Raw genomic sequence first — 21,908 nt, 5'->3', positions numbered from 1 at the left:
AATCATAGCCCACAGTCTGAAGAGGGGCGTTGTTAATCACAGGACTTTGCAGGAAAGGCAATGAAATCCTGTTGACAAAAGTATTTGTAACCACATTTTTTGAAAGGAAGAAGTGCTACAAAGCAATTAAATCTGAATTCCTAAAAATTAGGTTATGGCTAATATCTCAAATTAAGTAAACGAAAAATAAATACTGTGTGCATGCTAACATCATAGCATATTCAAGCTCAAGTTGGGATTTTTTTAAATAGGGAATACATTGTATAGAATATAAGAAAACTAAAATCACCAAAGAACTTAATCAAGGATCGCTTACCATGGGAAGTTAGACCATAAAAAGGAAAAAACGTAGAAACCGTCTACACAGACCAAATAAGAACTGTGCATGGCACAACCATCCTCGGATGAGAAATGGCTAGAAATAGGAGCCAAGGGTGACCACCTCAATGCAGAGACGAATCTCCCACTGAATAACTTTAATACCACCATGAGGACTACATTAACGATTGCCACTCAAAACAGTAGAAAACAGATTCACAGTAACTAATTCAAACTTTGTAAGGTTGGTGTGAACACCAGTCATACTGTGCTGAGCCCAACGTTCTTTATTTAGAATTTAAGTGTCATTACAGTTTTCCAGTGCTCCCAAAATCATGGGGTGTCATGACTAAGTCAACACGAGTTTCGGCCAGAAGGTTTTTTCAAGGGTAATTGGTATCTTGTTAAAGCGTCAGGTATGTTTGAGCTGTCCAAAATAAGCTCAGTTTGGATGTTAATTTATTTATTGGATATTTGTAAGGCGCATGTACAACAAATGGTGTTTCAAGGTGACAAGACAAAAAAGGGTTGGGAACAAGGGCAAAAGATCACAATAACGATCCTACTAAGCCTTGTGACATTCAGATCGAGCAAGTGCAGTAACAAGAAGTGCGAGGGGGTGGGGGAAGTGCCAGTCTGCACGAATTCAAAGTGCTAGGGTGGGAAGGCAAGTGCAGGGTAAAGTGCAGGTGAAAGGGGGTGAGGGAAAGTGCAACAGGGGCTGGGCGAGTGCGAAGGGGAGGCCACATGGGCAAGTGCCAGGGAATTGCATGCGGTGCAGGTCCACATGATAAGTGCGAAGACGGGGGTGGGCTGGAAGGGGGGCCTGGTGCCATGTAGAACTCAGAGGGAACCAACTGCGGCAAACGGGGGTGCTAGCAGGGGAGGGGTAGAGGGAAGAAGAAAAAAGGAGGGTCTTGAGCTTCTGGACCCCATGGAGATCCAGCTCAAGCCTGAGAGGGCCAGGGATACCATTCCAGAGGGAGGCTTCTGCAGAAAAGAGTGATCTACCGCCCACTCTCTGCAGATCAGATGCTTCGCTAAGCAGAGAGTTGGAGTTAGAAGGTCTCTAGCATGGAGGTATTTATGGAGAAAGGATTGGATGTAGTGGTGTCCCAGGCCCCAGAAAACAAACCTTGTGGATGATGAAGAGGGACTTGAACCTGATCCTAGCAGCAACTGGGAGCCAGTGGAGAGATATTCGGGCTGGAGAGATGTGGTCCCTGGGCTTGAGGCCAAGGATAAGTCTTGCAGTCCTATTGTGGATTAGTTGAAGGGGGCAAAGGGAGGATAAAGGACGATTGAGGAAGAGGCTGTTGCAGTAGTCCAGCCTAGAGAGAACCAGAGTTCTGGAAACATTTAGTTTCTGGGGGAAGGTGAGGAAAGGGAGAATATGCCTCTGATGAGCAGCTGATAGTGGGCTTCTTGGCAAGGTCCGCAATGTGAGGAGAGAGAGGAGTCAAAGATTACATGGTTTTTTTGCCTCACAAGAGGGCGAGGAGAGGGGACCCACAGAGGGCAGGTAGAGGGTAGGAGGGAAGGAGGGAGCAGGGGTCCCAATGAGAAGGATCCCAGTCTTACTGGCATTAAGGCAGAGATCATTGGCAGCACACCAGGCCTGAATAGCGGTCAGACAGTCAGGGATGAGCGAGAAGGAAGACGAGGCAGTAGAGGGAAGCTTGAAGGACAGCTGCGTGCTGTCTGCATAACACTAAAAGTGAGGAGAGAAGGAGGAAATCAGATGGGCCAGATGGGGGAGGCAGATGTTGAAGAGCCACTGCGAAAGAGGGCTGTCCGGTCATTTGGTCGACAGACAAATGGTCGACGCAATTTGGTCGAAAGACAAATGATCGAATTTCTTTTTTATTTTTATATATATTTTTCAGGTTTTCATTTAGGAAAAAACAGGTTTTTAAGCAAAAAAAGGGGGTTGGGGGCCCCACCCCACCCCACCCCACCCAAAAAAAAAAAAAAAGAAAAGTGAAAATACTAAACTAAAAAATTCCACCATTTGTCTTTCGACCACATTGCGTCGACCATTTGTCCTGTCGACCTTTTTTTTTTTACCAAATGACCTGTAACCCGAAAGAAGATAGAGCCTTGAGGGGCTTGCAGTGGAGAGTGTGATGGGGGAAGAGAAAAGGACCCAGTTGAACCTGGGAAGGACGGTCGAAGAGGAATGAGGTCAACCAGTCAAGTGCCAGGCCTGTGATGCCAAAGGTGTCATGGAGCAGATTAGTCAGGGTGGCATGATTGACCGTGTTGAAGGCAGAGGAAAGATCCAGAAGGATAAGAACAGATGGAGAGTTGGCATCGAGAATTGAGAGCAAGTCTTCACGGGTGTTCAGTATAGCAGTTTACGTGTCTCTGGGTGCTCTGAAGCCAGACTGGTGGTTGTGGAGACAACCAACAGATTCAGTGTGTTGGATCAGTTGGGAGATGACCAGCTTCTCCAGGAATTTGTCCAGGAAGGGGATAATGGTGATAGGGTGGTAGTTAGCAAGGCGGATTGTGTCGGCTGAGGGCTGTTTGAGGTTAGGATGCACAAGGAAGTGCTCGCGGGATAGCGGGAAGGAGCCATTGGCAAAGGAGGGATAACAGAAATCGTCCAAGGCTGGTGCAAGGGAGGCAATGTTGTCCTTGATGAGCAGGGGAGCACCTGCTTGGAGGAGGCTTTCATGGAAAGGACGTGTCTAGAGACCTCATCCAATGCTATGGGTAAGAAAGAGGAGAGTAGTAGGGAAGGGGAGAGGGGGACCAAGGGAGGCCTGAGAGCAGGGCAGGGTGGAGAGTAGAGTTGAGGACAGGATGTCCTGAGTTTTGGTTAAGAAGTAGTAGGTCAATGAAGTAGAGATGGTCAGGGATGGCAGGGGAGAAATGGAGACTGCAGTAGTTTTGGCATGTTCCTTGCAGATTTTAAACAATTTGCCCGTGTTGATGGCGGCCCGAGAAATACAGGCTTGGATGTGGGCCCTCTTCTTCGAGCGGATGGAGAGTCTGTATTGCCTTTGGAGCAGGCGGCAGGCCAGACTGTCAGAGGATGTGCCTGATGCCCACTACTTCCGCTCAGCAACTCTGCACTTGTGTTGCAGAGAGGCTAGGTCGTAGTCATAACAAGTGTTGCGCTTGGAGGCAGCCTTCATGCGGATCCTCATGACAGGGGCAAGGATGTCAAGGGTGTTGGTGATAGAGAGATGAAGATTAGCAAGGGCAGAGTCAGTGTGCAGGTCTGTGGTAGGAGTGGGAGAGGGAATGAAGGTGGTGGCAAAAGCATCAGCTAACACTCGCTTCATCAGTCGTATGATGGAGGAGACTGGCAGTGCAGGCAGAGGCTTAGCCGACGGACCTAAGAGATCCAGGCGAGAGGACAGGAGAGCATGGTCAGACCTGTGGAGTGGTGTAGTGAGAGGGTTGAGATGGGGCTGTCTGGTGAGAGGAGAGCATCCAAGATATGTCCGGCTCAGTGCATCGGACCGGAGGGATGAATGGTGAGGGAAACAAAGTCACAGAGGCTGTGGAAGTGTCCGGTGGTCGAATCAGGAGAGTCAAGGTGAATATTGAAGTCTCTGAGGAGAAGTTTGGAGGTGGAAGCAAGAAGAGACGTGGAGAGGTCAGACCATTCCGAGGGGGAGACCGGTCCAGGGGTCCTGTAGATGGTGGCGAGAGTCAACGAGAGGGTTGGAGAGACACCAAGCCTGCAGACGAGGCAGTCAAAGGAAGAATAGGTCTGCGTGTGAATGATGGTAGCAAGGGCCCATTCAGGGAAGATCAAGGTCACTCCGCCACCAGACCGGTTAGGCATGGGCTTAGAGAGGATCGTGTAGCCCTCAGTGAAGAGTGCGTCAAAAGAGGTGACAGAGCTGGCAGTGAAGCACGTCTCAGTAAGAGAGAACGTCAAGGTCAAAATCTTCAAGAAGGAGGCAGATATCAGAGGAGTGTTTAACAGCAGAGCAATAGTTGCGGGTAGCTAGGTGAAGCTTGTTGCCACCTCTGAAGGTCTTCCGTGGAGGGGAACAGGGATGTGGTACGCCCATCGGTGAAGGGGCAAGGGGGGTGGCAGACAGAGGAGAGGCAGGAGAAGGGAGGAAGTTGATGAGACGGAAGACGCCTATCAAGAAGGAGGAGGTTGGGCTGAGATCCCTGGGCCAGGACTGTGCCATTCTTATAGACCTTATTGATGCACCTAAAAGATGAGAAGGGTGCCACGAGTACTTCCCACCTGGTGCCATCATTAATGGGCGACAAAGACAGAGAAAGGGGAGAGGATAGAGACCATGTGGGGAGTCCATAGGAGAGGGAGCGACAAAGAGGGTGTCTGTGACAGTTTGCCTGGAAGAAGCATTGACGTAGGTGTCAGCGATGGGCAGGCCTGCGCTACAGACCAGGAGATTTTCCTTGAACTTTTCCAGGCCTTGAAAGAGAGGTAGGATAGGTGATAGAGTAACAGTTAGAGTAAATAGGGGAAATGCAGAGCACCATGGAGGGAGAGGGGAGGGAGAGGGCAGGGGGAGAGAGAAGGAGATTGTGCAAAGCACAATTAACTCTCCAGGTGGCCGAGGTTCTGGATGCAAGACGCAGGAGGGCCCGTCAGATCCTGTGGGGGCAGGATGTGATAATAGGCCCCTGCACAGAACCAGTTCTCCCCAGTCAATTCAATCACCTGCAACAAGACAGCCAAGGCGCTTCCCAATCACCACACCAACCTTGAAAATCGGCACAGACCCGCTGCAGACAGCAGGTGCTCAATTCGACTCACAGCCAGACCCCTGCAAGAGCGGGGCACAGAGCCACAGTAATGCAGCCAGTGCAGTAGTAGATGCAGTCCCTCGCCGTGAGATCTCAGGATTGGCGACAATGCGTTTAGTGCCAAGTATTTGTTTTGCAGAATATAATTTAAAGTAGTATTCAGGATGTACTCGTTTTCCAATGATTGTGGCAAGTTTTTAGTATCGGGGTGCCCTGTGTGGTACCTCCGGCCGCGTTATGTGACTCTCAGTGATCGCCACTGAAATCAACAGTAGAAAACAGATTCACAGTAACTAATTCAAACTTGTCCACAGAATCCATGACAAATCCAACTCCTAAAAGAAATCCACAGAATAATCCTGCCTCATACTCTACATGCAGACCCCAGTGTGACAGCCTACTAAATGCAAGACAAATCCTCAGCTTAAGCAAACATAAATGTCATGAATTTAGATGGAACAGACCGGCTGAGGAGATTTGGAGGCAATAGACAGACTGTTCCTTGTCCTTTGTGATGCTAAAGCAGAAGATACTGAAACAAGGACACCCAGAATCCAAATTACGTTAAATATGCATCTCAAGCGAAAACAACCCCATTCACCCCTAATAGACAGCACGAAAGATAGAGGTCCCCCTGCGAACACCTAGCCTCGCATTACAGACAACTGAGGAACAGAGTCAAGGGTATGAACCTTGTATGGATCAAGAGCCACGACCTCCCGGTAGCTTTGTATAGATTTGAGCTCACTCATAAGCGCAACATGCATGATAACCTAATGTAACGACAACATGAGCATACATGTTGGCAGCATCATAGTGGACCATCATAAAACGGCAGAAAAGATAAAGTTGAATGGGCATATGCACAGCAAAAGTACTGTGAATATTATAGCTTGTTTCTGCACAAGGTATAGGTGCAGGGGGCGTGGGGGGGGGGGGGGGTAAGGAGACCCCCTGGTACCAGAGTCAGAAGAGAAACTCAAAAATACAAATGCATTTGTCTCCGGCATTTCTATTTTTGAATCATAAAATGCTGCAAATATATAATTTATTAAATACTAATATAGGAACGATCTGATTAAATTAAACCTGGTTCAGCAGCCATGCTACCCCCTTGCATGAATGCTTACAGAAGATTTCATGTTAAAAAATCATATGGCAAGAAAGTGTACTCTGACGCCCAGGTTACAGGTTCGGGCAATTAACTTTTAAAAAGTGATCGTATCAATTCTTTCATCTTTGGTATCACATGCCGGGCAACAGGCTAAGATGCAATCTTGTCAAATGATCCATGGCTCAATATGAGCATAGCTTGCTACTAATTACCCAAATAAATAGCAGTTGGGTGTTCGGAACCTCTGGGTTGAGGAAACAGCCAATAGAAATGCTCAAAACCACACAACATGCATAACTTAGTTCTTCCAACTAGTTTCTGACCACAAACACACAGCAAGGTCCTATTCTAGGCGTTCTATTCATATGTGCCCAAAAGAAGGGGGCTTTGAGATATTCCTACAAGCCTGTTTGGACCACTTCTCAAACACTTGCAAAATGTCCAATATACGGTAGTCTCAAATCAAGGAATATCAGTTGCCTACTACAAGAACTATGCAAAGAACAGACCAATAAATATCATGCCAAAGAAGCAACTACAATGTCACAGAAGCAAATACCATGTCCGAGGAGCATTTCGCCTCTTACCACACTCCAGAACAGAAGCTGGTTCCTCACAATTAGCTGATGGACAAATGTCATGATGGTTCTGAGAGCACTGGAATGTCGCTCTGCTCAATCACTTGCAAAATTCCCTATATATTGTAGCATCAAACCAAGGACCATTAGCTGCTCACTACCAGATATACTTAAGAACAGACCATTAAATACCCAATCTAAGTGAAAATATATTTTTTATTTAAAGGAAATAAAAAAGGATCGATTTAGAAAGACCACTCGGAGACTGCCCAGAGTGCTCTTTCTAAATCAAACTATTACGCCCCTCGATGCACACGATTGCGCACAGGGGCTGACAGGCACGGCGGGGCCATAAGATGGAAGTCACAGGTAAGTGTGTGCGTGTGCGTGTGTGTGTGTGTGTGCTTGCATGTCGTGTCTGCGGTGGGGGTTGCAGGGAACGCTTTGGGCAAGGAAGGGAGGCAGAGGAGAAGGGAAGGGAAGGTGTCAGGTGGGCGGGTCCAGCTTTCTAGTAAATCCCACAAGTACCGTATAGCGTGGGGGGAAGCGGGTGTTGTATTCCTGGAGGTTGGGGACGAAATCCCTCCCCCCTCAAACTTTCAGAGATGCGATATTTCAGGATTTGAAGGCAGCACAAAATCAGTAGGGGATTTCTTTTTTTTTTTAATCTGTCTTTTTTTCTATGCGTAATGCAAAATGTCAAATAGAACCATAATACCATGTCACAAATGCAAATACCATGTCAGAGAAGCATTAACCGCTCTTACCACGACTCAGAACAGATGCTGGCCCCGCACAATGAACTGCTGGACAAATGTCATGCTGAATCTGGGAGCACTGGGCAGTCGTGCCATTCAAGGGGGGGGAAGAAAAGTCAATGACAAGAACAGGAAAAGGTATTTCTCTTAAAAAAAGGACTACAAGGATTACCAGGAAAAAGTAGTGCGACAAAATAAAACCTACTAGTCATTAATAGTGGAGGCCAGGGCAAAAAAGGAGTGGATGTTGAGCTACGGTAACAGTTCCACACACTGCACCTCTGGAACCTCTGAATGCATTTTGGAAATGTGGCTTGCTTCTATGGTGGTAATGGTGCCAAATCTGTGGTAGCCAAGGAAATAATCCTCCAAAAAAGTTTTCAAAATATCTAGATCAAAGTTACCTGCACAAAGATCTTGCAAGAGGTTATGCCTGAAAGAATAGCAGGTATGGAACCAGACAGCAAAAACAAATTAGTAGACTGGAGGCGAAAGATTATAGATGTGTTCCTCCTAAGAACTCTTCTGAAAATTCCAGGAATGCTAGTGGAATTCATCGCATTGTTACATAGGCAAGCCAAACAGCTGGAAAACATCCTTAGAGCAGCCAATCTCAAGATCTTGAGAGAAAGACCTAAGCGAAAATACAGTTCATTTTAAAACGTTGATGTATTCCCATCTTCAAGTGTGTAATAGTTGAAGAAATAAAAACATCGATGCCCCACAAGAGGAGAAGGAGGCAATCAGACTGGAGAAGGCACGTACATCACAGAGATGAGCAATGTCAGAGGAATAGCTGGTCCTCTTGTCCAAATACAGCAGAGTACTTGAATGGGAAACCAGGTCACAAAGACAATAGTTACATGTCATATGGAAAGAGCTACATATTGAATCATCCGTCTGGCTTCCTGCTCAGCTTCGATGACAGACGCAGACACCGTCACATAGTTGGAAAGTGCTCATCGATTCCTTGAGTGTCTTCCGTGGAGAGGTCTTCTGCAGAAGATGTGCACTCAATGTCCTAGAACCCGTTCTTCGCGTCAGGTATCTTGGGTTCTCATGAAACCCAACTGTATCTGGCTGTGGAGGCGAAAATGGACATGTAGAATGGCATATGAAGTTTTTTAAGAAACAGATTTAAAGAATCCGATTGATTGAGGAGTTATTTTTCTGAAAGTAATCAACACTTGTGTGAAAAGATTCTCTCATAGGAGTGCAGGATTTTCACTTAATCTATTCAAGCTAATAATCTTAGGGTTATGGCAAGATGGTTTTTGAACAAACCGTCGGAAAGCATCAAGTGCCTGGGATCAGCATTAATCGTGATAGCAGACCTTTGTCTGCTTATATTTAAGAGGCCACAGACAAGATCAATGTATGCCCTAAGCAGTGAGGGAAGCATAACCTAACTGTGGCAGAAGATCAACGCTATCAAGAGGTGCTGCTTTATATTTTACAGGCATTCCCTTGCCACTACTAAAAAAAAGATATTCATAAAACTAAGATGCGGTTGGGAAATTCTTGCGGGGGCTGGGAGGACTAGAAGAGGCCACTTTTGTCCTGATGGGCGTTGTACAAATCCGTTCATAAGGTTGGCTTTGCATTCCACCGATTGACTGAAATATCACTGGTCTTATGTACTGCGAGAGTCGGGTCATTGGTTTAGCGAAGCTGGTCACTGCTCTATGCCATCACTGCCAAATGAAAAATACAAGATGGCTTCCTTCCATCTAGAGTCCGATTCCTACACTGGTCACGTAACTGCCGACGTCTCGTAACACAAGGAGTGGAGGCTATGTCTGAAGAAGATGGACTCCAACATCTTTCTCCATGTAGACCTCAATATGGGGTAGCACCCTGCTGTGAAAATGGTGGTGCAAGTCTTGTCTGGCTAAGTTGGTCAAGAGCGGAGATTCTGAAAATTGGGGCTGCGTCAGTTCACCACCAAATGCTACACTTTAAAACTCCTGATGTTTAAATACAGGTGGAGAAACAGAGAGCGAGTTATCAGAAGCTCTTTCCCCTTTCGGAGAACACTGTGTTGATGATGTTCCTGAGTGTTGTGGATCCCCTCTCACTGGTTGCATTTCTATCTCTGACTAAGCCCTCGGAAGCTATCAAGAGATTTATGAAAAGTGCGGTTAGGAGGAAACTAGGAAAAGATTGCCAGATTTTTAAATAATAAACCAATATTTTTGTTTTCTCTATTATTTAATTCACTATTTTTTGATTCGTTATAATCACATGTAAGCAACCAAGCCCTGTGCAAGCCAAGAGGACCAAGAAATAGAGAAGTGGTCAGGAGGTGAAAGGCAGCACCAGTAGGGCTTGAGTTGGCGGAGGGTCAGCGTGTCTGGGCTGAAGCAGATAGGAGCCTTACTGACCTGGCGGCAACAGCTGCTGGGGTGCAAACCTAAATGCTCCTGAACAAGCAGACCAAAGCGAAGATCGCCAGCAGTCCTGGTCCTGGACGCGATCTGGTGGAACTGGCAAGTCCAAAGACAACACTAAAGAGTACTTCCCCATCCATGAGACTGAACCCACGAGACGACCAGGGAAGTAACAAACGGTCAACTGACAATCATCTTCATCATTCTCTACAACAAGGAACTGCCTGGTGCAGAGAACTATGAAAACAGCTGAGTGACTGTTTTGTGGACCCTTTTCTCTATGAATGTTCATTCCACTTTATCCCACGGCGAAGACACAGACCTGTCACCGTTCCCTGCACTTATCAGTATGCAACCCTCCCTGCGCATATGCCGACAAAATACAATACACAAAATAACCACAGCCCCCAATGTGCACGCACGTGCACGCCCTCCTCTACACACAACATGCAGGAGGAGCCGAGGGACAACACAAAATGAAAATATATTGTGCGGTGCACAAGATAAACAGACACACACACCTTACACTCATTAGAGCCGGAGACAAAACATACAATGAATAATATCCCACAACACATCAAATATACTGAACACCCAAAATAATCTACTGCCCCCAGACACACACGAAACTCACAGCAGGCAGTGGGGCACAGGAACACCACAAAATGAAAACTATATACCGTACAAACGAATCCTGTTCCCAACACAAACGGATTCCTCCAGCACACAGAATAATACAGCCCGACTAACGTGCGGAATCCAATCCAGCTTTTAGATAATAAGAGGAGGCCACATGTGCAGTTATCTTCTTCATGGTTCCCGCCCACCTCCTCCTAACCACACTCCCACATAAATGTGATGGAGAGGGCAAGTCACATGACAAAGTTGGACATATTGGGTAGGATATGGTTGCGAAAACATTACTGTTTTAATGCTTGAATGTAAATGCCTATACATGTTGAATGAGACCGGGGGAGGCAAGGTTTAAGCGAGAAGCGTCTGAGGACGTCGCCCTAGAACGGCACTGTCGCTATTAGCATCTGGGGCCTCCCTCCGGGGCGTTTTTTTTTTTTTTTTATAGAGTTAATGGGCACTGCGCGTATCACGAGTCCCCAATTTCCTTAATTAAAAAAAAACACGATACAAGGACAGAAGATCAAAAAGGATGGAAGTTATTTTTGTACTAACTCCTAGAGATGTGGCTGCGAAGCAGAAAAGATGCAGGGGAGAGGACAGGCAGGGGGGCGGGCGGGAGGGAGGGAGGGGGCGACTGGGAACAGATGTGGGCAGGAGGAGTTGATATTTCAACTGCAAAGTGGGATGCGGGCGGCCCACAAACATGGCGGCTTGGGAAAGTGGTGCAGGAGAGGGAATGGAATGCGGTTATTACCCCCACCAGCAGTGCTGTTCATTGGGCCGGCTCTCGGCGGATCTCGGGATCCGGCCAGAGTCAGCCGCCCAAGCCCATGAACCGTGCTGGAAAATAAACAAAAAAATAAAACTGCCCGTGACGGCAGCATTGCCTTTTACCGCGGCTTTGGCACTGGTGTGTAATGCACATTGCTAACTGTAGTGAGCATTGCGCATTACACACCAGTGCCAAAGCCGCGGTAAAAGGCAATGTTGCAACAGTTGTACATGTAATGAGCATTGTGCATTACACACCAGTGCCAAAGCCGCGGTAAAAGGCAATGCTGCCGTCGCGGGCATTTTTTTTGTTTTGTTTTAAAGTATACCACAATACCAGCATTGCTGGATATCCACTGCGAGCACCCCCCCCCTCTAGACCATGCCCCTCGGGTACCGCCCATCCCCCCCCCCCCCCCCCCCCGCCCAACTCCTCCCCCACCCGGCCCTTGTGTTGTGGGATCCCCCACCACATTTTTTCCATTTCCATTACTGCCCACCAGATACAGCTCGCGTTGTGCGCCTCCTGGCTGATCAGCGCCTCTTCAGCCAGGTGCTAATAAATGAAAGCTTCGGAAGAACTGCCACTTCTAGCATAGCTGCACATACGAAAAGGCCGTCATGAACACCTCAATGAGTACCTGGTCTCCAGCAAATGCTGCTGCTGTTTTTGGGCAGACTGTTTCCCGCAGGGGAGCCGATTTATGAATTTCCAGGGGGGGGGGGGAGGGGACCAAATACAGGAAGTGCCATCACTGGCAGTTATAGGACCGCAAATTTTCATGTAGTCGCCAACTTGGTGCAACGGCACGTGCATTGGCTAGCATGTACTGCATATACTAAAGTCAAGTAAGAGAGATTTAATCCTTCGAGTTGCATTCCAGAAGGCCATCACTGCCCCTACTCCACCCCTCTATAATCATCCAGGTTGTAGTAGCCCTCAAACGTCAGAGCAACACTACTAGGATGGGAGAACGAAATGCTGTCCCATCCTGTGAGTTTGTCAAACGTCAGAGCAAAGACTGTGTGTGTGTGTGTGGGGGGGGGTGTGTGTGTGTGTGGGGGGGGGGGGGTGTGTGTGTGTGTGTGTGGTGGTGTGTGTGTGTGTGTGTGTGTGTGTGTGTGTGTGTGTGGGGGTGTGTGTGTGTGTGGGGGGGGGGTGTGTGTGTGTGTGTGTGTGTGTGTGTGGGGGTGTGTGTGTGTGTGGGGGGGGGGTGTGTGTGTGTGTGTGTGTGGTGGTGTGTGTGGTGGTGTGTGGGGGGGGGGGTGTGTGTGTGTGTGTGTGTGTGTGTGTGTGTGTGTGTGTGTGTGTGTGTGTGTGTGTGTGTGTGTGTGTGTGTGTGTGTGTGTGTGTGTGTGTGTGTGTGTGTGTGTGTGTGTGTGTGTGTGTGTGTGTGTGTGTGTGTGTGTGTGTGTGTGTGTGTGTGTGTGTGTGTGTGTGTGTGTGTGTGTGTGTGTGTGTGTGTGTGTGTGTGTGTGTGTGTGTGTGTGTGTGTGTGTGTGTGTGTGTGTGTGTGTGTGTGTGTGTGTGTTTTCAGCAGACCCCGGATCACATGCTCACTTCTTCAGTGTTAAACTCTGGCCAAGGCTCTTTGGGCAAGCATTCTGGATGGGTCTCACACATATAAACAGTGTGATATATTGAGTGGGCACCTCACTCCTTGGAGCACAGTATCAACCGTTGCTGGTAATCTCACAACTGAATGTACAGTTTCACTCTTGGTCATCTCAGTGACCCCATGTATATTAATGGAGTCGGTCTCCCATCTGGGAAGACAATTATATTTCTGTTAAAACACTCTGAATCTCCAGATTTTACACTTTATGACTATGTTACGCTACCTAATCAGCTCACTCCTTTTTAACATGTAACTATCTCGAACTTATCTTTCCCTTATTTTTTCTTAATGGCTGGCCAAGAATAACTAGTCCCTCTTAACATTTCCTCATTTTAATTTGCCTTTCCAGCTCTTCATACATTTATCCTTATCTATATTTATCCTTATTCATTAGTTATTTTACTTAGGCATTCATTTCGCTGTTTTTAACAAACTATTTAAATCGTTTTTTACCTCTAGCGCATCTACATTTGCGCTCCTTCTTTTACTGATTATCTCTTTCTTATGAACCACCGTTTTGTTGTTATCAGGCCCCCTTCCTTAGGGGCTAGTAGTCTGATTCTTTATCCCATCCAATCGAATAATTAGCGCTACGCGCATGCGCGCAATGACATCACAGTGTTTACATCGTGACGTCATACGTCTTAGGACACACACACATACGTCTTATGACACACACATACGTCTGACGTTGGGCGGCCATCTTAAAAGTATTTGAGGACCGCTAACGCCAGTATTTGCTAGCGAGTCCAGAAGGGAGAACACGCTCTTTACAACTATCAGACAACATTTATTGTAAGTACTTGAGGGGGTTCTTTTCGCTACTTTAAGCTCCACTATATTTCCCTGCTTGCTAAGTCCACACTTGGATTTATTTTCAGACACTTCGGAAAGACGCCCACCTTGGGCTTTCACATCTGTTTCCACATGACAAGATGGAGTGATTCTTTACTCAACTCACTATCTTCTTACCAACTTCTGACATAAGGTGGTAAGTTTTTACTTTTATCTCAACCTTTTTGATAGCTAGATTCAGGTTTCCTTATTCCTGACTCCTTTCCTACTTTTTCTTTTTAATAACTTAGGGACTAAGGCTACACTAGAAGTACAGGAGACTCACAGCTCTCCCCATATGAAGGACAGCCAACATTTATCAACAAGGGAATCTTTTTCCTTAGGTAATTTTCGCACAACATGTCAATATATTTATCTTTGATGAATATGTGGTTACTACTGATTACTTCTATATGATCTGTCTTAAATTCAAACTTCAATCAATGTAATGAGATGTTGGACAATAGGAAATATATGGATCGTCCAAAAAAGTTCTTTTTTGCCCATTGGAAATTTCACTATCTTTTGTAACTATTGGGACTAATATGCATGTACTTTAATATTATGTCTTCCAGATTACTTCAAGAAAGAAAAATAAATCAAACTGCCCCTGAAGAAGTGAATTGTTTCACGAAACGCGTTGGGCTTCTAATAAATCAATGGATTTTTTCTAAATATACCTAACTGTGTCAATGTGTTTTGATATGTGTATTCATATATGTCACTAAGTAAATTACCTACAGTTTAGTACAAATCAAACTATTGAATCAATTACCTAGCAAATAATCAAATATATAAGGACTCCTCACAGAGCCACCCATAGAATGCAGAGGACGGGAGTTCCCACATTTGGGAACTTGTTCTATTTTGTACATTTTTGCAACCCATATGCCAGGGTTGTTATTCATCTCCTCCGCACCTTAAAAGCAGTAATTCTTAGGATACATCTTTAAACAGACTATTGTGAAAATTAGGAGTGCATACTGATCAGTTCTCGCTTGGAAAAACACTCTGAATTGTCACTCCAGTTTTCTCAATCTATAGATCCATACCATATTCATTCAATGTGTGTGCAGGGGTGATAACTTGTGTCTGAGAGAGCTTATTCTTTCATTCAGGAGAGATAAAGGGGTAACAACCCCCTGTATGTGGGATCAGTCTCATTTTGCCCCATGGCCCCTCCAGAAGGAGTGAGCAGGGTTTAAGACCCTGCTGATTCTGCTATCCGACAGGCTCGAGCCTTCTATCCCTTGCCCCATCACGGCTCCCAACATCCTGAGCGGCAGCTTATGGACAGCAGGCAGCTCCGTACATGCCTCTTGCCAATTGAATGTAGACAGATCTACTATTTAGACACTGGGAGAGAGCCATTAATCCACATTGGTGGTGAAGAAGCACTCAACATACAGAACCCAATGGTATAGTGTTGCAGTCCTGCTGAGAAATGACAATTTTGAGCATGTGAGCAGTAGGCTGGATCAGTGCTGCCCCATAAAAGGTGTAGAAGCCTCTGTGAGAAGGGGCAGTACTGTCCCAACTGTGAGAAGTGTAGTATTTTCACATTAACTATTCTTAAGAACTTTGGGTTATTGAATAGTGCTGCTACACTCTTAGTAATTCCATCCCTTTAAATATATGAGCTCTTGTATAACCACGACAATGTTGAGTTATTCTGATGACAAACTTGCTCAATAATTCTGGTTCTGTATCATTAAATGTACCTCAGATCTTTAGAGTATCAGAAGGATCGCTCAGGGGCAACGTGCTCGCCTTGGAAGCAAGACGACACAGAGCAACACAGGTTCGATCACTCGCTCCGCGCAACACAGGTCCACTCCCTCGGGCCCTGCAACACAGGTTTGCTCCCTCGGTCCGCGCAACACAGGTTTGCTCCCTCGGTACGCGCTTAGAAACCTCTGGGTAGTACACGCATTATAAATAACCAATTAAAATAAAAAGAAATACATCTGTTGACAAGTGCTGAGGCCTTGTCAATAAGAGTGTAGCAGCTCAACTGAGAAGTGCTGATGTTGTCCCATCAAAAGTATAGCAGCCTCACTAAGATGAACTAGCATTGCCTCAACAAAAGCATAGTATTATCGCTGAGAAGATTCAACAATTATAGAAGCCCTGTTACAGCAGTACTATCCCATCAAGAGCGAGCTAACTGAGGAGTACCAGCATTGCCCCATTTCAAATATGGCAGCTCTACTAGAAAGTGCTGGCCCATACGCCTCCGCTCCCATAGCATTCACCCTCACCACGTGCACACTCAGAGACATGCAGTCTCATTTGCCCTCTCCCTGCCCCCTGCCCCCTCCATTACTTTGCATCTGTACCTCCATTTCTAAAAAATCCTTCTGGGTTGGGTGTACCTCTACATCTGTTCACCCCTCTTGCCAAGAGGTGTGCACAGATGTACAAATACACCAAACCCAAAACGATTTTAAGAAATTGAGGGACAGATGCAAAGCAAGAGCCTCTTGCTTTGCATCTGTCCCACAATTTCTAAACGTCGTTTTTACCCGGCCGCGAGAGAGAGAGAGAGAGAGAGAGAGACAGTATGGATGGAACAAAGGGTCATCCATACTGTGTCTCTAATCTCCAGTGGGGGGGCTCAGTCACGACTTCATTCTGCGGGGGGGAGGCCCGGGTCCCGCAGCCCCCTCGTACTCAATGGCGCCGACCTGTCCAAATGTATTCCATTCCCCCTCATTGTGAAATTCATCTCATCCAGAAGTCCTCTGTGTGGTTATCTATGGCTCAGCATGTTGTAGTGAGTGTGTAAGGTTGACTTCACTATCAGCGTGCAACTTCGCAGTGAGATGAAGTCCTCACTGTCGCCCAGTGTGCAACATTGCAGTGCGATTAAACCTTCACTGCCGCCACAAGCAGAGGGTGCCTGGGACGCAGGAGAAGACGTGCTTTGCACTTTTGCTCCAAACGGAAACCGTATACGAGTACAGACAGCAGGAGAGAGTGCAGGGGTGGACCAGGAACCAAAAAAGGCCCAGGAAATAATTCTCAAAGTGGCCCAATAATCACACTTACTCAACAAGCCCAACCCTTTTCCTATGAGAACATGTGGAAATACCAAACCAAAGAGGCCCAGTGTGCAGAGGCCTCCTGGACAATTTCCAGAGATCCCTACAGACCAGTCCACCGCTGAGAGGGAGCTGGCTCTCAGATGGGGTCACATCAATTCGGATTAAACAACATGCGATGACTGCAGGCAATGCATCTCCCCTCCCCTGCTTTGCACAGGCAATCTGATCCACAAAGCTTTGTTAAGAGGGGCGCGGGAGATACAAATACTGTGTCGCAGAGGAGACCATGCAAAAAGTTTCATGCGTGAAAACGGCAGGCACCATATTAATTTTGCAGTTGCGGGTGAGAAGCTGAGGCTCGGCTCGAGTGTTCAGGGACGAGTGGCTCGAAACTAGAGTCGAGCTGAAGTCAGCACGTTAGCGGAGACAGTGCGAGGCTTTCCTGGCTCACCCACCTCCAAGTTCAAAGGAGTTTTGCCAAGTGCTGGAATATTGAGAGTGAAGATTTAATGATGGAGTTTGCTCCTATTGGGGAACTACCGTAATGTTGACATTTGACAACGTTTGTAGAGTTTTGGAAAACGTGTGGTAATAGTGATTATCGACTCTGGATCTTAAATGATCCATTTAGTTTGAACATAGCATGGGTGAAGACTTATCACCAATAAGGAGTCTCTCGTGTTAATAAGACACAGGGAACATGCTGCTGCATTGTAGGATATTGGTAGAAAATGATTTAAGAAAGGGTACTCCGAACGAAACTCGAGTGAAAGCTCAAAATTTCCCGGCGCCCCTCATCTGAGGGATGCATTTAAGGTACCATGCATTCTGCACATTTGCACTCAAGGAAAACATTGATGGTACAGAAAAGGCGGCTTTGACCCAGAACAGCCCAGGTCTCTGCCAAATAGGCAGGGCCACAGCACTGCACAAGAAAACTCCCCGTTTAATCCTTATAGAAATGTGGGAAACCAGGACATCTCGGATAGGTTTTGCTAACACCTGTCCGGTATGGGGGGGGGGTGGGGGGTCTATGAAGAGCCTGGCTCTGACATATATTATGTGTTGGTCTCACTATAAACGCCGATCCATTGCACATTTCATGTGGCACAGGTGCAACTGAAACTATGCTAAAAGCATTTGGACTACAAGTTCCAGGACTCGTGTCAGCTTTACCGGGAAGCATGGGAGTGTCAAGCTGACTGCTAGCTATCCGACCACTCAATGGGAGTACATAGTCCACGAGTACTGAGGCACCTCCAGAACAGCCCGTGTGCCGGCACATGGGAAATAATGAACTGCGAACCTATAGAAGAGCCATGGTTCTGCGTCCTTGCCATGCCCCCCCCCCATCTGCTCTATCCTTGTGCGTCTGTCTAGTCCATTTATCCGATCCATCATTTGGTACGGGGTCTGTAGTGCCGCATTTAAGTTATGATCAGTCTCCGATTCATGATCCCATCTGTACATTTGAATCCAATCCGTGCTACTGTCCCTATAGTGCAATGGGAATTGGTATCGGATGTACGGTTCTTTTGCGCACCCAGTGCAGTTTATTTCTGCGCTTGTCTGTGTAAAATCGAGGACTTTTCACCATCACCAGTGCTGTTGTCGACACAGTAATAAATAACCAATGTCCTCTGCAAACGGCGCACTAGGACCTGAACATATCACAGCACGTGCACTATTCTTTTCGTGCCTCGTAGTTGTGCGAACGCTCCCGGGTTTTCGTTTTTTAGTGAGAAGCGGCGGCAGAGGAGGGAACCAGCCCCTCTGCCTCGGTCCTTCCCAAGCGGCCACGGTGGGTTTCGCAGAACTACTGAAGCACCGCCGCCCCCGATCGACTTTGCGCATTTATGCCTCAGGTTGTGAAGATAGAAAGTTTCCGCCCGGTCCTTAAAATCAAAACCCCACATTTGTAAACCCGTAGCTCGGCAGGGAGAGTTTTACTTACTTCGCAGCTGCTGATGAAATCTGAAAACGCTGAAGGTCCCCGGGCCCCAGACTGTGTGCAATGCCGGCTATCCCACGGGAAATTTAGGACACGGGGTACAGTCAGCGCGAGCAGCAGCCTCCCATCATGTGATCCCGACACCGCCTCTAATTTATTCCACCTCCCGAGACACGTCCCGTTGGCTTGAACTACTTGCTCTCCACGAAGATCTCGACACCTCTCCAGAAGGAAGCGAAACTCACGAGGGGACTCGGTGATCTGGCACTCTTCCCTCGCCTCAAGCCCTGTCGCTCAGGCAGGTTTGGCCAGTGTTACGAAAATCAAGGAAGGCCAGCCAGCTTTCTTAATTCTCAGGAGGCTCGTGACGTCATGTGACATGGAAACGTGTAAACAAGGAAAAAGGGTACGCCAGGTACACCAAGCCTGCCCACTCTTGACATACAAAAGCCACGCTGTCTCCAGCCTTTTGCCGTGGCTTCCCGTGTCTGCCTCAATCTCTTCGGAACAGATGTTCCCTTCCTGTATAGGTATCTGCACCACTTCAGTTATTCACTATACTATCCTCTACACTGTTGGGGGTTGGTCTGCGCCCCCTCGCGATGCCCGTGAGCCCCCCCCAGCATACCCACAGACTCAGCCGTCAGTAGTGTTCAGGCTCCCCGATTGCACCGATGCGGCCGGGTACAACCCTATTATTTATAGTGCACGCGGCAGAGTGTAACGTCACTCCACCACGTGCTACATCCCTTAATGGGGCAGCACCACACTCCTCCTTTTTCATGAGGACAACAAAATGTACTTTATAAAATCACAAAACAAACGAACATGTCAACCAATGTAACCATAACACATCACCAACAGTACACCTTTAATAACAGCCACCCTGGGTCCTCATCTGACTACCACGCCCCGCCGGGTCATTCATGATACCTGTCCTAACCAGTAGTCACTGAGGCGAACAGGTTTCCCTCGCCCTGTCCTCAGGGGGTACCTCCTGCTCTCCTCCGGCATGAGAGTTCCATCAGCAGTCGTCCCCTCGGCTGGAGACAGAGGGAAGGGTTCAGCACCCCCGCCCTCGTCGGGTACCTCCACATTGTCCTGGTCCGGGGGTATGTCAGTTCTCGTTTCCCCCAGTCTCTTGAAAAAGCTCACGTTCCGTGTGACTGATGATCTGCCATCGGAGGCTGTCACCATCAAGCCTTTTATGGCCACGACGTCCAGCAGCTCTGGTTCTTAGGGGAGGGACATCTTCCCGTGGCGGTGCCAGTTTCGGATCAGCACCTCGTCCCCAGGCACCAGGTGTTTGGGCCGGAGTCCTCTCCTGGCGTTCGCCTGCTCAGTCCTCAGCCGGCGATCTCGCTCCACTTGCTGGTCGTCAATGACCCCTGGTTCTTTCTCCCCGACCTCTGGCAGCAGCCCCCTTGGGCACCGCTTGAACAGCGCTTCCGCCAGGGCCACTCCTGTGGATGTGTGTGGAGTGGACCGGTAGACCCGCAGGAATTGGTAGAGTGTTCTTCTCAGGCACCGGCGTAGGCCCTGCGCTATGCGGAATGTCTTGTTCAGAGTCTGCATCAGTCTTTCCGCCTCTCCATTGGCTCTTGGCCAGAGCGGGGTGATCTTCCAATGTTGGACCCTATAGCCGTCCATCAGCTCAGCGAACCGCTCACCCGGGAATGGAGCCCCATTGTCCGAGCACAGGGGATGGGGGAAACTGTAAGAGGCAAAGACTTTCTCCAGGGCCACCACCACATGCTCAAATGCCACCGACTCAACAAATTCAACCTGCGGATATCTGGAGTACTCGTCTACCACCACCAGGAAGTGGGTGCCCTGCATGGTGGATCCAAAATCTGCATGTACGACCTCCCACGGGCACATGCCTCTGGGCATCACCTCGATGGCGGGCTCTCGTTGTGCAGGGGACACCGCCTCGTACCAGACGCATGCGGCCACATGCTCATCCACCCGCCGCTCCAGTTCGGGGAACCACACCTTGAGGCGTAGTCGGGCCTTGGTTTATGCAGCCCCTGGATGTCCCCGATGGGCCAGACTTATGACTTCTGGAATCTTGGCCTGAGGGACAACGATCCGGTCACCACTCAGCAGGAGACCGGTGGCAGAGAATGATAGTTCTGCCCGCACCTTCCACAGCTGTTCGAGCATCTCTTTTGCCTCTTGCGTGCGCCCCGCCAAGGATTCGAGCACACTCTTCAACGACCCCTGTTGCATGGCAGTCTTTAGGATGCGAAAGCACTCATTTGGGCCGCTGCAGCCTCCAGCTCCTCTAGTGGTAAGGCATTCAGGGTTGCTGCCTCCACCATCATCTGCACATGGTCGTCCGCTTACTCGGCACATGCTTCCATTGCGTCTCCACTGCCACTCCCCGCATGGCGGGACAGGTAGTCCTCGCATTGTTGGAGCCGGGTCAGTACACTAGCGAGACCCCCGTACTCCAGCAGGGCGAGCATACATCTTTCAATTCTCGCTGGTGGTTTTGAGGATGACCCAGCCAGAATGGGGAGCAGAGGCTTATGATCTGTCACAACAGTCACTGGTCTGCCCAGCACGTACAACCGGAAGTGCCTACACCCCAACAGAACAGCGAGGGCCTCCCGCTCGATCTGGGAATAGCGCTGCTCGGTCTCTGACAGCGCCTTGCTGGCGTACGCCACTGGGCGGACGCTGTCATCAGGGCCAATCTGCGTCAACACGGCCCCCAGGCCGAACGGACTGGCATCCACAATTATCTCCAACTGGAGGGCGGGATTAAAGAAGGCCATTGTGTCCTCCGCCGTGAGGGCGCCTTTGATGTCTTCAATCGTCGCCTGCTCGAGCGGACCCCACTGCCACACTCTTTCTTGGTGAAGGCCCTCAGGGGCTCTTACCTGGACGGCAAGTTCTTAATGAAGCGGCCGCAGTATGTCACCATTCCTAAGAAACTCCTCACCTTGGACACATTCCCCGGGGGGACGGGCGTCTTTGATGTCCTTCACTTTCCTTGGATCTGGGGACACACCACCCTCCTGAACTTGAACTCATAGAATTTGATGGTTGGCCTTAGAAATTCACATTTCTCCCGATGGGTCAGGCCCAGCGACTGCAGCCGCTCAAAAGTCTTGGTCAGCTTGAATAGATGGTCTACC

At 48.2% G+C, this 21,908-nt stretch overlaps 1 protein-coding gene across 1 annotated transcript in view; it reads right to left on the bottom strand.

The window, feature by feature from the left end:
• The window catches only part of SLC31A1 (solute carrier family 31 member 1), a 117,634-nt gene extending 105,642 nt beyond the window's left edge, over window positions 1-11,992 (bottom strand). Inside the window, exon 1 of the mRNA XM_069609814.1 lies at window positions 11,953-11,992. The gene's annotated coding sequence lies outside the window, so the exon portion shown is untranslated. The remainder of the gene's footprint in view (window positions 1-11,952) is intronic.
• Between the last annotated feature and the right edge of the window lie 9,916 nt (window positions 11,993-21,908).

Source organism: Ambystoma mexicanum, chromosome 8 (genome assembly GCF_040938575.1).
Source record: "Ambystoma mexicanum isolate Mex_15411 chromosome 8, UKY_AmexF1_1, whole genome shotgun sequence".
NCBI classification, from domain to species: Eukaryota; Metazoa; Chordata; class Amphibia; order Caudata; family Ambystomatidae; genus Ambystoma; species Ambystoma mexicanum.
Note: the sequence above shows the minus strand (reverse complement) of the source record. Positions and strands in the feature narration are given on the sequence as shown.